General features: G+C 33.6%; 1 protein-coding gene across 4 annotated transcripts in view; it reads right to left on the bottom strand.

Moving 5' to 3' along the window:
* ATF7IP (activating transcription factor 7 interacting protein) overlaps positions 1-15,251 on the bottom strand; it is a 127,452-nt gene that overhangs the window by 85,519 nt on the left and 26,682 nt on the right. The window contains exon 1 of one of the 4 annotated variants that reach the window (XM_067695762.1): positions 4,130-4,177. The exons of the other annotated variants lie outside the window; for them this stretch is intronic. The gene's annotated coding sequence lies outside the window, so the exon portion shown is untranslated. Of the gene's footprint in view, positions 1-4,129; positions 4,178-15,251 lie in introns of those variants that run through there. 4 annotated transcript variants of the gene reach the window in all.

The following is a 15,251-nucleotide window of genomic DNA, read 5'->3' as shown; positions in this document are numbered from 1 at the left end:
TTGACCCAACCTAAGTTGAAAGAACGGAGAGCTTACTTTCTGTGTCAGTCAGCTTTCACTAGGTGATAATGCAGTATGAAAAAAAAATTTGTATTGGCTAATAACTAAGATTCTTCTTCATTCTAAGTCATAGGCTGAAGGAGCAGCAACTGTTCCCCCACCCCCTACAATTCTAGGTCTTGTGGCAGAGAGAAAATCCACAATGACAGAACCATACAGTATACAATGGTTTTAAAGCTTTTTCTTAGACATAGTACTTACTTTCTTAGACACAGCACTACTTTCACTCACATTCCATTTGGCTAAAGCCAAGTTAGACATTAAGAGGGTAGAGAAGAAAAAAGCTCTCATGGGGAAAGACTTCATGTCACATGGCAAAGGCAGGGATATATAATCTTACCAGAACAAGAATAACAGTGAGCTATATAATCTACCACACCTCAAAAATACATAATTATAAAAGCTTAGCACAACAAAGATTTCTAAACTAACAAAACTGAATCTACTCCATGTTCCAGCATTACCATAACAGTTGTCATAGGATAAATCACCCAAACTCTCTAGATTTCACGTCGCTCAACTGTAAAACTGACGTTAGACCAGATGGGTGCTAAGTTTGATTCTAGCTCAAATTTTGTATTATTTTACTAATGTCTAGCTATACTGATGCTCTTTTATAATTAATTTTTCATTATGAAATACAGTGAACATGCAAGATATAAAGTCTGATATAATGAACACATGTGTATACATTATCCAGATAAATTAAATACAAAGCCCTCTGTGTAACACTACCAGATAGCATGCTCCTCCTTCCCCATCCCCAACTCCTTAACACAAAGATAAGCATACTCTTGAATTTGATGTTTATTAGTCCCAGGCATACCTTATACTTTTTCTATAAATTCCCCTTTTCATTAATGAAACAACACACCTTAAAGGGATAAAAGGAACTGACATTTATCAAGGGGTAATTATATGTCAAGCCCTAAACCAAGGCATATTCTTTTCCCATTTATTTATGTGACAAGTTATACAAATTCAACTTTACATCTGAATTAATACATCAGTAACCACGCTGCTATCATTCATCTCATTACACAGATAATAATTAACTTAATAAGGTCAACAGACACCCAATTTCAGCATGGAGTTGTCTCCATTGCATATGAACATTTCTTATGCATTTCATCCTTTAAATTTTGCAACCAGGGAGTGTTCTAGCGTTCAAAATGCTAAGCGATAAACTATACTGTATTTGCCACAATTTTCTTCTCTATCTCTTTGAAATGGAAGAGTCATTTGATAGAATTGCTAAGGCCCATCCACACAGTAAATGAGTTCTGACAGTACACACTCAATTTAACCACCCTGCAGACTGGTTCATATATTAGCTCCAACAGGATTACCAAGAGGTTCTTAAACATTCAAGTATCTTTTTAAAAGTAACTTTTCATTAAGTCACCCAAGCAAATAACAACAGAACTCACTCAACAAACCAGAGAGTTTCCTCAATCTGATACAGAGCATCTAAGAAAAACCCACAGCTAACATCATACTTGATAGTGAAAGACAGAAAGCCTTCACCCTAAGATCAAAAACAAGACAAAATGTCTGCTCTTACCGCTTCTATTTGGCACTGACTAGAGGTTCTAGCCAGGACAATTAGGCAAGAAAACGAAATAAAGGTCATGCACCTTGAAAACAAAAAAGTGAAACTACCTCAACTTGCAGATGATAAAATCCTGTACATAGAAAATCCTAAGGAATCCACTAAAAATTGTATTAGAACCAGTAAATGAGTCTAGAAGGTTGCAAGATATAAGATCAAGATATTAAAAAATCTGTTGTAGGGCTTCCCTGGTGGTGCAGTGGTTGAGAGTCCACCTGCCGATGCAAGGGACACAGGTTCGTGCCCCAGTCTGGGAAGATCCCACATGCCGCGGAGCGGCTGGGCCCGTGAGCCGTGGCCGCTGAGCCTGCGCGTCTGGAGCCTGTGCTCCGCAACGGGAGAGGCCATAGCAGTGAGAGGCCCGCATACCACAAAAAAAATAAATAAAATATAAAAATCTGTTGTATTTGTATATACTTGCAATGAACAATTTAAGAATGCAATTAAGAAAACAATTCCATTTACAATAGCATCAAAAATAATAAATTTAATAAAATGTACAAAACTTAATACTCTAAAAAACTACAAAACATTGAAGAAATTAAAGAAGACCTAAATAAGCAGAAAGATAACTTAACCTCTTGAATCAAAAGTCTTAATATTAACATGTCACTACTCTCGAAACTGATCTACTGATTCAAGGCAAAGCCTTGGCTAGGGTTGAGGGTTGGGGAAGAAATGAGGAATGGCTGCTAAAGCGTACAGGATTTCTTTATAATGTAATAAAAATGTTCTAAAATTAATTGTGGTGATGGTTGCACAAGTGTATGAATATTTCAAAAACCACTGAGTTATATACTTTAAACGGGTGAATTGTATGGTATGTGAATTACATCTCAATAAACCTGTTTTTTTAAAATAGCAAACTAGAGTTGAGTATTTTTTCATTTATTTTTAACCTATGACTTTTACTGAGTCACACTTTCATGATGGACAAAACAACTATACCAAAAGAACTGAGTACCGGTTCCTACTTTAGGGAATTTACATTTCTAGGCCAACAAGTATACGTGTAATTATACTAGTGATAAAGGGCAATATACAGAAAATAACAGCAATCTTGTTCTCCACGTGTTCATCTTAGATAAGCCAATTACTTTTTTTCCCTTTCCTAAATGGGACATAATTCTATGATGTTTATCTCACAGGATGGTAATAATGGGCATGAGATACTCATATAAGATAAACGAACAAAACAAATTTTATCAACAAAAACAGTACTGAGCATGGTGCAAATGAACACTCCAGGTACATATACGAATAAAGTCTTCCACACACGGAAAATGCAATTAACCATCTTTACCAAAAGGACTAGGAAGTCTTAAGTGAAGCAGGAGCATTCCCTTTTATTATAAACTGGCACTAGAATCAAAAGGCCTTACACGTAATTAATGATAATATTTATAAATGAGGTATACTTACTGAACTTTCTGGAGTTACATAAAGCTTTGTCACATTTTATCAATACTGTCTTTATTCAATATGAAGTGTCTTGCCACTGTATTTACCAGTACTTTACATGTATCTTTCTAGAAATAATTATTAGGGGAGGTAATGGGGGGATGGGTAAAACAGGTGAAAGGGATCAAGAGGTACAAACTACAAGTTATAAAATAAGTAAGTCACAGGGAAGTAATGTCACAACACAGAGAATACAGTCAATAATATTGTAATAACTTTGGTGTGCAACATATAATATCGAATGTTTTATACCTGAAATATATAAAATTGTAAGTCAACTATACTTCAGTTTTTTTAAAAAAAGAAATAATTAGTATAAATTGACTGAAATACCTATGTTTAATGAAACACTTTGGCACATCTCATCATGTATTTAGTATAAGATTAATACATTTTAAGTGACCAAGCTTCGTTGTCAGAAAACATCTTAAAATATGCTGGTATCATTATGACGTACTTCAGAGGTCATTTAACGAAAGAACAAAAAATAAAGTAAGTAACCTGGAATAATATTTATGAGCTACACAGTGTCTGGCATATAGTATACACTTAGTAAATACTGACTAAAAGAATAATAGGCTATATACATACAACTAAAATCAAAAATAATTCTTAAGCGAAAAAACTAAATTATTCTTTATAAAGCAAAGGTAGTAATCTAGAATACTTCTGACAGAATTGCAAACTAACATGCTGGCATGTTCAAATACAGCAGGTTTACATACAAAGGTCAACCTTCCTTTGAGGAGTCAGAATGCTTATTTACTAACAAAAAGTAACATATGCCTACTTACACAAAATGCTGCCTCTGACAGGGTGCAATACATAGCACCATTAAAATTAATCTAATCTGACATGAGAGACAGTTTTCAAGGCTCATAAATCTTGTTTAGATAGTTGATTTTACATTTCAAAAACTAAAATACCGTTTTGAAAGAAATCTACTTTTGCTTATTACTACATAATGATGAAAATCCTCTAAAATAATAAACATACCCCAAAGGAAAACCCCTGCAGCCATCTTATCAGTTCTCTCACTGCAACAGAAACTGAAATACAATTTGCATAGTCACTGTGGTTGGCTAAAGAAAGCAGGTTCATGTAACCAATCAGAAAGCTAGAAATTGGGCAATCATAAGGGGAGAAATTTTTAATCTGCCCGGCAACAGCCTAAAAATAGAAACAATATGCTAGTATGAATCCCAGAATAGATGTGACTATAAGAGCAAAACCACCAGCAAAAAACCTTTACTTTCTTGGGGAAAAAAGATGCACCTTGCATTTCATCATCTAGAATATTAAACTTGCAACTTTCTCTTACTAAGTGGCAGTTAAAGAAAAATGAATGCTAAGCTAAATTAATGGGCCACTTTCAAGTTACATGCCATTATCCATATTATTTTACTTATATACATATGTGTGTGCATGTACATATATATTTAAGCATTCTTTTGTCAGGAGAAAAATTAAGCACTTTAATCATAGTTCTTACATCTCTAAACCTCTAAAAATCTCTCAAATCTGAACACCACTGCATTTTTTCCTATCACTTTTCCCCTGCAATCATTTGAGAATCTTACTTAAGGGTAAAAGACTATTTACTGTGTATTAAAAATACAAAGATTAAATAATTTATCAAAGCAGATCTCTAAATAGGGTGGGGATTATGCCTTATTTATTTTTGACACAAACTTGTTCCAACATACAGTAGTGTCTTCCATATGGTAGACATTCAATAATTGTTTCCTCAATCAAACTAAAACAATTCCTGTCAGTGAGGAAAACAAACCATCTTATTGTATATGTCAAGTAAAAGTTAAACATGTAAATATATAATCTGTAAAATACTGCTATCTTTGGTTTTTCAATTTTGTCTAATGTGGGATAATATTAAAGTTGACAACACTTGACTTTTCTTATTCTGTCACCCAAATAAAAGAATGTTTTTCATCATTCTAACTTTCCAACCTAAGTATGCTTAGTATGCATGTTTCCTTGTACATAACAAATTTACTTTGGAGAAATTTTAATTCCTAAAGATGGCAAACAATGTGCAGTCTAATGTAATAACTATGAAGATTATGGGCTACTGAGGAATGACCAAATTTAAAAATAAATAAACAAAAAGAAAGTAAAGAGAAAAGGAAAAAGAACTTTTTAATTTCAAAAATTTAAATTATAGCTGCTGAAATGAAAGGCTGGTTAGACAATCAAACCATATTAAAACAAATGCTATTTATCAAATTTCATGTTCTATACATTTCTTACATCAAACCCTCCATCAGTATGTTTTAGTGATGTAGTAAATTAACTTTAAAATGTTTTCTTTGGTCAAAAAATGAATTCATATATTTGATACTAGGAAAGTCTTAAAAAGTTCATTATGAAAATTACATGTAAAGGACTTATTTTAATAAAGCTTAGAAACAATGTCTCTAAAACATATAAGAACGCAGAACAGTTTTAAGTAACAAAAAGAGCTCCTGTGAAGGATGAAGAAACATCAAATGAGCAATCTATTGAGCAGTATATCCTTTTAATCTAGACATTTAAAGATAGGTAGATTTTAAAATTAAGTTTAACCATGCCTTTTTAAAAACATAAATACTATTATTTTAAACATTCGTCTGAATGAAAAGTAACAGCTTATTGTCTTCACTTTTCTTAACGTTGTATTCACGTGACTTGGATACACAGATCTAACTACAACTGTATTCACATCTTTAAGATAACTTAAATATTATATGTACATAGATCTTGTTTACTTATCTGAACAAATAAACTATGATCTTCATCACAAAGGAAAGCAGTATGAATTAACCTATGAGTTACAATTAGTGGGGGAGAATATAACAAATGGGTCAAAATTTGATAACAAGGCACAACAAGTGGGAAAAAGTATTTTATAATTCCAGATATGTAAGTCAAATATCCCTTTAGATATACATCTCAGCACTTCATATTTTCTTAGGTATTATTTAAAGCAGTTATAATACTTTTTATTTTTACTTACACTAGCCAGTTTCATTTCAAGAGAACAGAAAAAGCATGAGGTTTGCAGAATATTATTCAAAGTAAACATTTTATCACACACCAATAGGAATTTTGGGAGGGATTGAATAATCAATGGCACCTTAGTGTTAAAAATTAGTACAGCAACTAAAATGCCCTGGACAAGTTTAGATGTGTTCCAGAAACATCACCCTCCATCTCTCCATTCTCTGCCCCATCTGTAGACCCTCCCCTCCAACAACCCACAGGAATTTAAAATGTCAGCTGAGAACCAGATGTTCTTGTGGCCCTAGCCTATGGGTACAGAAGTCTAACTTTAATAACAAATATAACTAAACTAAAAGAAGAAACCTAATCTTCTTTCATATCCCAGAGGAAACTCAAATTCTTCTTTGTACCTATAATTTTTCTCTTCTGTAGCAAAGCAATATTGCTAGTATATTATCCCTTTGCAGCTCTAACTAAAATTCTATTTACCACAACTTTTTGAGCTGATCTTATCTGCAAACCTGTATCTTTCTTCAGTTAGAATTTCAGGAAAAAAAAGTTATGCTTTTGATAACAAGATCTCTCCTGGGCATACAACTCAGAATGGACCAGCACCCACCCCCACCCCCCACAGGGAGCAAAAAAAGAAAAATTATGTTCCTAGTCTGAAATCTTTCTGGCAAACAATACGTGAGAATATAATCTATCTGTTTCAGGCAAATGTTCCTAAAAAGCTGAGTTAATACAGGTTGGGCTATCAGAAGCTACTATCAAAAGTTTGTGATGTATTTTAAGAAAATGCAGAGTTCCTTTACCCAAAACCAAGGATTATCACTTTGTTTCCTCTTTCAGAACCTAAAAAAATCTGCAGATCTGACCAAAAAACACTATACTTTGGAAACTCTCTTAGTCTCTCTCCTCTTAACCATCAGACCAAATGAGCTGATGTTTTCCACACATTCTATGAACATACAATTGATAACCACAAGCATACTGAGATCTCATGTTCTTCTACTCTCATCTAAATCTGTTCATATTAGTTGTGCTTGTTACCGAATTCAGTTGTATGTTTCTAATTTAAATTACAGAATACAATTAAACTTCGTATAAACTGATGAAACATGAATGCAAAAAAAAAAAGCTGTTAGATCTGTATCAGTAAGAGAATAACGCAGAAAAAACGCAGATTGGAGAGATTTGGGTTAGGCAAATCATTTAAAATCTTTAGGTCTAAAGTTTTCCATCTGGAATAAATGGAAAACAAATTAGAAGACCTGAGAGAATACTTATATTTTGATTCTTAAATAAAATTTTAATAAATTCCACTCTAAAGTCCACTGCTCTACTGAGAAATGGCGAAGATAGCTTGGTGTATTCATGCATTTATCAAATGTCTATATGGTCACTATTAAAGGACAATTTTTAAGACACTAAAGAAACAATGTGATTAAAAGTATAAAAATATAGCCAAAATTTAAGTGTTACAACATGTAGATTTTAACATAAATGTGGGAAAAAAATATAGGCAGTAATACTATGTGTGGTCATCTTTCCACATGAATGACCATGAAACTTAGGAGAAGTACTCTATTTTCCACTAACTGCCATCTGTCCAGTGTAGACTATTCAATCCTAATAATCAAAAAAAGGCTTTCAGATGTGTGATTACAAAAAAACCTCTACAAAGCCCTTACTGTCTTCCTGATAGGGTTAGTACACCCAAGTTTTATGAGCCAGATTTCTAAAAACTGACTCTGCATAAAGAATAACTCAAATTTAAATGGGAGGGAAAAAAAGAGTATGCCTTTCTTACCAATCTCAATTTCAATTGCACTTCTGCTCATAACCCTATTTATAATTCAGTTAGTTACATCCACAAGACTTCACAAGTAGTTGCTTAGAAACAGCAACATGCTGAGTTCAGGGCTACTGGAAATCTGGCTGTCTGCCACATTAAAATATTTAACTGAGCCTAGAGCCTCCAGAATTTAAAAAAGAAGAAAGGAAAGAAAGGGAAAAAAAAAAGGAGGTGGGGGATAAAAAAAAAGCCCAAAGAAATACAATGATAAATGCAATATACCACCAAGCTCTTTTCAAGGGTTCACAAATTCAGAATCAAAGACCTTATTTTGGTATTTTCAAATATTTGTTATATTTCTCTAGGAAATTTTTTATCATCTTTTAAATGTTGGAATAAAGAGTCTGAAGCTATTCTACTGGAGAACAGAAGAAATGTGATTAGCCACCTCACTGTTAATGGCATAACAACTGACTCAATAACATACTGTGCAAAGAGTAGCCCCAGTCTGTAGGAAAATGACTGAGACTTCCTACGCTAGATCTTGAAGGCCCAGAGACAAAAAACTATACATTCTCATCAAAGTACTCTATCCCTGTAGGCCTGGTTAAATACTAAATGAGAAATTTTCTACCCCAAACTGCACTGTTTTTCCATTTTAAACACCTCTAATAATTAAAAACTTAAGCATATTCAGAAATGTATTAACAACCTAAAAATTAACTGTCATTTTTCAACAGAACCTAAAAAGGCACTGAATATGTTTCAAGACTCATTTACTGATAAAAATGAAAATTAAGAACATAAAGACTGCTCCTTTAGCTGATAGTGGCTACTTCAAACCAACAGGAAACTTCACATTTAGTAGTAAAACACCATAGGCATTTCCACTAAAGGCAAAAACAAAAGTGTAATACTATATTCACACATTTATTGTTCTAGAAATCCTGACCAAAGCAGTAAGAGCTCAAACAAAAAAGATATAAAGAAGAAAACATTTAATTCAGAACAGCAAGAAAAAAAGGTATCTAAAAACATTAACATATAAGAAAAAGATTCATGAAGCTATGAAAATATGTGAAATATTAAAACTATGTTGGGTATATGACTCAATGTAGAAAAATATCAAAGGCACAGAAAAGTACTACAAGTAACCACACGTTTTGAGAAATACGTGAAAGATAAAAAACATAGTGGGGTTGCACTCCAGCCCTTCCCAGCTGGACCTTCCTTCCCTCTCTGCTCGCCCTGTCTTCTGTGAGTGCTGATCTGCTGATCTTCAGATCTTCAGATCTTCCGTGCACACCGGGCACTGCACTCAGGGTGCCTCGCACGTGCTGGTGGGCTGCAGGTGGCCAGCTCCAGGCTGCGCCACCAAATAGCCGGGGCTCGCGGCCCGGGGTTGGGAGGCGGGTCTACTGCACAGCCGCAGTGACAGAGGAGCCGCTCCCAGTTTAAAAAAAAAAAAAAAAAAAGCGTAGTGGTATGGAATTAGTTCCCAGAATAAAAAAGAACATCTATTAGTGAATAAAAAAGACAAAAAATTCAAAAGAAAAGTAAAAAAAGAATCAAACAAGTAACTCATTAAAATAAGTTAGAAAAAATGTTCAACTTCAAAATAATCAGGGAAAGACAAAACAAAGAGAAAATACATTTTTTTTTTTTTTACATCAGATTGGCAACTACTTATTGTTAGCAATAATGTACAGCAATGAGTAGCACCATACACTGCTGGTAGAAGACTTCACTGTCATAACTATTTTCAGAGGCAAATAAGCAGGAACTGTGCATCACTTTGACACACCAAAGACACTTTGAGATGTATCTTAAATACACTAATAATATGTTTTAAAAAGGTAATGTATCAGGATACCTACTGCTGCACTGTACTAGCAAACGATCAAATTTAAAAGCCATCACTAATAGTTAAAAAAAAGAAAAAAACTTCAGCATCCACAGTAAAGAATAAAGAACACTGGGCTTCCCTGGTGGCGCAGTGGTTGAGAGTCCACTTGCCGATGCAGGGGACACGGATTCATGCCCTGGTCCAGGAAGGTCCACATGCCGCGGAATGGCTGGGCCCGTGAGCCATGCGCTGGGCCTGCGCATCCGGAGCCTGTGCTCCGCAGCGGGAGAGGCCACAACAGTGAGAGGCCCACATACCGCAAAAAAAAAAAAAAAAAAAGAATAAAGAACGCTAAGAAAAGTAAAGAATGTGGTAGATCTCTTTTAAAGGCATGAATATTAAGTGTACAAGCAGCTACAGAATTCACAGTACTTAACAGTACAAACACTGAAGCCAGACATACCTCTTTGTATATGGTATGATCACTTCCTTGTTAAGTTACCTGTCCAAGATACTTATTCTCTCCTTGCCTCAGTATCCTCATCTACAAAATTGAGACTATTATAATGCCTGTCCTCATAAAAATGTTATGGGGATTAAATGAGAATGTAAGTAGAAAGTTCTCAGACATATAAGTAGTCAATAAGTGTTTCCAGTTTTTATGCAATTATGTTTTAAAATGCAAAATAATATATTTCTAAACATTTATATATCTCAATATATAATCTCTGAAATATCTCAAGTGATATTTCAAAGTCTGGAAGGATAAATGCCAAACTAGTTACAGCAGTTCACTTAGGGAGAAGACAGTCGAATATATAGACTTTCACTTAGACTTGCTATATCAGTTTCAATTTTAAAATGAAAACACATTCATGTGATTTTTATCTTAACAGTTAAGCTCATTCCACTTCCCCCAATCTCTTTAATGCTAATGCTAAATCAGGGCAGCAGTGACATTTATGAATGTGGAAAGGGTAGTGACCCACACAAACCCAGAAGAGACAGGGAAGGAAGGCTACCATTCAAAACACAAATTCCCAGCATATGCCATGAGCAGCAAGTACCACCTCCTTCACAATCACTTGGGTCAGCATCTACTCAACATAAAATAGGAAAACTCAAACACAAAAATGAGTGTAATCAATTAAAAATTCAGGGTCGGGGGGGTGGGTAAGGATTATACAAAGGAAAAACAGAAAGAAAGGAGGCATAGGGGATACACCCAGAAGCAACAACTTTCACCAAAGAGGATTTATAGAAAAAAAGAACTGAGAAAAAAAGGAGAGAAGAAAAAAATTCACAGATCCCCCCTCCCAAAAAAAAGTTTTCCATAGAAAAGGCCTACTAATTACCAAAACAGACTAAATTAAAATAAGAAAAAAAAAGTTTTTAACACTTAGACATACTGTGTTAAGATTTCAGAAAAACAATATGAATAAATACTAATATCTTAGAATTTTTTAAAAAATCATTTTTAACTACAAAGGAGTAAGAATTAAACTGACATCAGACTTGTCATCAGCAATACTGAATGCTAAAAGAAACAACAATATCCAAAGTTCAGGGGGAAAGTTATTTTTAGCCTAGAATCCTATTGCCAGAAAATCAACAAGGATAGAAAAACTAAAGGTATTACTTCTGAGCAAAGTCTGAGGAAACAGATTATTGCTAACATAATTATATAAAGATATACTACAGACTCAAGACAGCAAAAGGCCCTAGGAAGAAACTCAGATAAGGGAAACAGCAATGCTCCATAAAACAAGTAAAACTCATGGGCAGACTGAAATAACTGAGGACCCACCATCTTTAAAACAAATATTCTGGAATCAAAATCCAAGATAATTACAAAATGGGAGTTGATGGACTTAGAGATTGTGGAATATGGCACAAAAATAAAAAAAACTATCATCTAAAAATAACTTAGGTTTCAAGCTGGGTAAAATATAAATATCATCAAATATGTGCTATAAAAAAGAGACATACCTTAAAAGAGCATAAAACGTTGAGAACTAAGAGGTGAAAAATGATACATGAGGCAAATGCTAACCAAAAATACAAAAAAAAAAGTTAAGTATACATACAAAGCCTATATGTAACATATTAAAAAAAAAAGTTCAAATTGAAGATCAAGTAATGGGACAAAAAAGATATTTCTAATTAATAAATGGTACAATCCACTAGAAACATTATCTTTGATATATCTAAATAATATCGCTTCGAATAACATAAAGAAAAAACACGTTTTTAAAAATTCAGGAAAAGACTAATAAATCCACAAAGACACACCTTTTTCTAAACTCTACAGATAAAAACAAAAGTAATATTAAAAAATGCATTTCTCAATTAACATGCTAGAAAAACAGAAAAATAAATAGAATTGTATATCAAAAAACCCAGAATATGAATTTTTTATGAACAAAACCAACATACATTAATATTGACTGTGCATGTGGTGACAAGGAAATCATAAATTCCAAGACCACCCCCCCCAAAAAAATTCCCACAAGGCCACATTCTCGGGCCATAACATAATACATTTAGATAAACAAAAATGAAATGAGAGGGAAAGTTATCTCCTTATAAATTAAAAAGAAAAACAAAACAACTTTGGATTAAGGAGGAAATCAGTGGTAAAAATAATAAAAACGACAAAGTATTAACAAAATACAACCCAGGGAATTCAACTAAAATGATACTCTGGAGAAAACCTTAAATGCACGTATTAATAAAAAAGCACAAACTCAAAAATGCTAGTAAAAGTTATAAACCCAAAACAAGTAATTACAATAAAAATGGAAAATTATCATGGGAAACTCAATAAAACAGCAAGCAATCAATGAAACCAAAAGGCCAGTTCTTTGAAAAGACTACTAAAAGGGGGAAAATATAGCAAGGATAATCTAAAGAAAGCATAATAAACAATACTAGAAATCATGAAGAAAATATAACTACAAATATAAGGTAATACTCTTGGTTCAAATATTTAAGTATATTAAATGTTATCAATGGAATACATGAAAAAGACTGAGGGATTTTAACTTACCGCAAACTCAGTAAAATCCAACAGTGGGAGGAGGCTGCCAAAAATGTCAATGCAAAGTTAAACTGCAGAACAGAAGTACACAGTCAGAGGAAAGGGATATTTTTTAGTAATACATTTACTTATGAGCATCACAGATAAAGAGAGACTTTTAAGAACAGCAGGATGACCAGGCTAAAGAAGGACCTAGAACAATGTAGTGTATGAGGAAACGTTGGAAAACAGAGGATATTTAGCCTAGAAAACACAAGGGAATTTTAATGGCTTTCTTTAAATAGTGCAGATCTGTCATGTAAAAAAGATAGATACACAGAGAAAGAGACAGACATAAGGTAGAGGGCAGGAACAAAACAATGAAAGGCCAATTTTGTCTCAAAATCTGCAAATGTTAATTTTTTTTCAGATATCCAACAAAAGAAGGAACTGCCTTAAGAAATTAGAGCCTCTCTCTTCTGTCATTAGAAAGGTTGACGCAGAAACTAGATAATTACCTGTCAGAAATACCAAACAGTAGACTCCCATGCAAAGTGTGATGTTAGAACTACTAGATCACTTAGGCCCATTTCACTCTGAAGATTTCATAAGTCTACACTGCTTGCTAAATAAATTTTGTTGCCTAAGAGGAACACAAAAACTAAAAATGCAAATTTTATCCCCCAGATTTTTGGATCACGCACACTCAACCTCAGCAGTCTCAAAGATTACACATCTTTATGCTCATGGCCTTTATTTTTTTGTCTTACCTGCTTCCTTTTAGGTTTATTTCTCTATAGACAGAATACTCCTCTGTCTTACTTTCCATCATCTTTCTCTTCCATGACCCCCAACTCTAATACCAATCAATAAATTCCTCTGTTTTTTGGTCTAACAACTCCTTGCCTCTTTACCTATATATATAAACCAGTCAGTCTATTTCCACCATCTTCCCAGCCCAATATTCTCCTAAACAATGGCTCAAGAAAAGTCTGAAAATATTTCCCAACCATGCTCTCCACACCAGGAGAACACATCCAACCTCATTCTTCCATCCAACCTCAAGCACATTAATCGAAATTGATATATTTCTACTATCAGCATTTCTCCAATCCTAGTGAATTTGTTTACTTAGAGGAAATACACCCACAAACATACATTTTTATACTTCAACAGAACATACATTAAAACAATCATTTTAAAAATCCCAAGCAATATTGTCAAAGGGCGACAGGAAATAGTTCATGCCCCTGAAACATGAGTGTGCCTTCTATCACAGCTGGCCTCTAGTTTTTTTTTAAGTACTCAACTACACAGTAGTAACAAATGATGAGCTACCTTTCAGAATCTAGAGAACTGAAGTCCCACCTAAAACTAACACTTTCAGTTTGCAGAAAGAACCTGCTATTTAACTCCCAGAAGGCAAAGGCAGAGAACTGCCTAATCTAATTCATTTCCTCCACTTCTCTAAACTAGCCTCTCTAAACTACCACTAGAGTGGTAGCCTCTAAACTACCATCCTTCATTTCATCCAACTTCCTCACCTCCCCACTCTCATCCCCCTAAAATTATTATTAGATCAATCAGTAATATATTTTATCATTGGCCATACTGATATCAGTATGCATTTCTTTATAAATATAAATCTTCATATCTTTACAGTAACAATTATATATTCTTTATTTTATATAGTTTTTTATTTCAATGAGATTTTTTTGTATGCAATTTTTCAGACATACAAAAAAAGAATAATATAACAAATGCCTATGTACCTTTCACCTACCTTAAGAAATAAAATATTAGATTCAATGGAATTTCTAATTAATACACTCATGTTAGTTTTAAATTCTTAAATTCACTTTGTAAAATGGTGATACATTTAAATATGTGGAAATGGAAACGATGAGGGTGGTAGAGAAAACTTGACCATGTTATATATATATATATATATATATATAAATACACATTATCTAATGTATGCCAATGAGCCCCTTGTAAAAACATAAGCATTCTGATTTTGATGAAGTCAAAGGGGTACATTTAAACTAAAACTTTATAGTTTAGTAAGGTTACAAAATGTCATCGCTCCATATGTACCAGTTGGTGTCACTACAACGGAGAACACAGTAATAGGACTATAATGATGAGAGACTTAAAACTGATTTCTATGTAATGTGAATATATTGTATGCATGAGTAATGTTCACATATGACACCCACTGTTAATTTCAATTCGAACCCGAGGAAAATTAGAGAAGGTGAAAATAATATTTTTTTAAAAATCAAATCCAAATATGACATTCAGAATCTCCTGAAAATTAACATTAAACAATCTAGTAATCCTGGTATTACTAAAACTAACAAAGAAAAACTTCCCAAAGGTGAGAGACAGATGTAAGGCCTGAGGAGGGAGGGGAGCAGAAGGGTTATCACAGAAAAAGGACCTGAATCTCTTA

Source organism: Pseudorca crassidens, chromosome 11 (assembly GCF_039906515.1).
Source record: "Pseudorca crassidens isolate mPseCra1 chromosome 11, mPseCra1.hap1, whole genome shotgun sequence".
NCBI classification, from domain to species: domain Eukaryota; kingdom Metazoa; phylum Chordata; class Mammalia; order Artiodactyla; family Delphinidae; genus Pseudorca; species Pseudorca crassidens.
The sequence above is the reverse complement of the archived record's forward strand: the minus strand, read 5'-3'. Positions and strand labels throughout refer to the sequence as shown.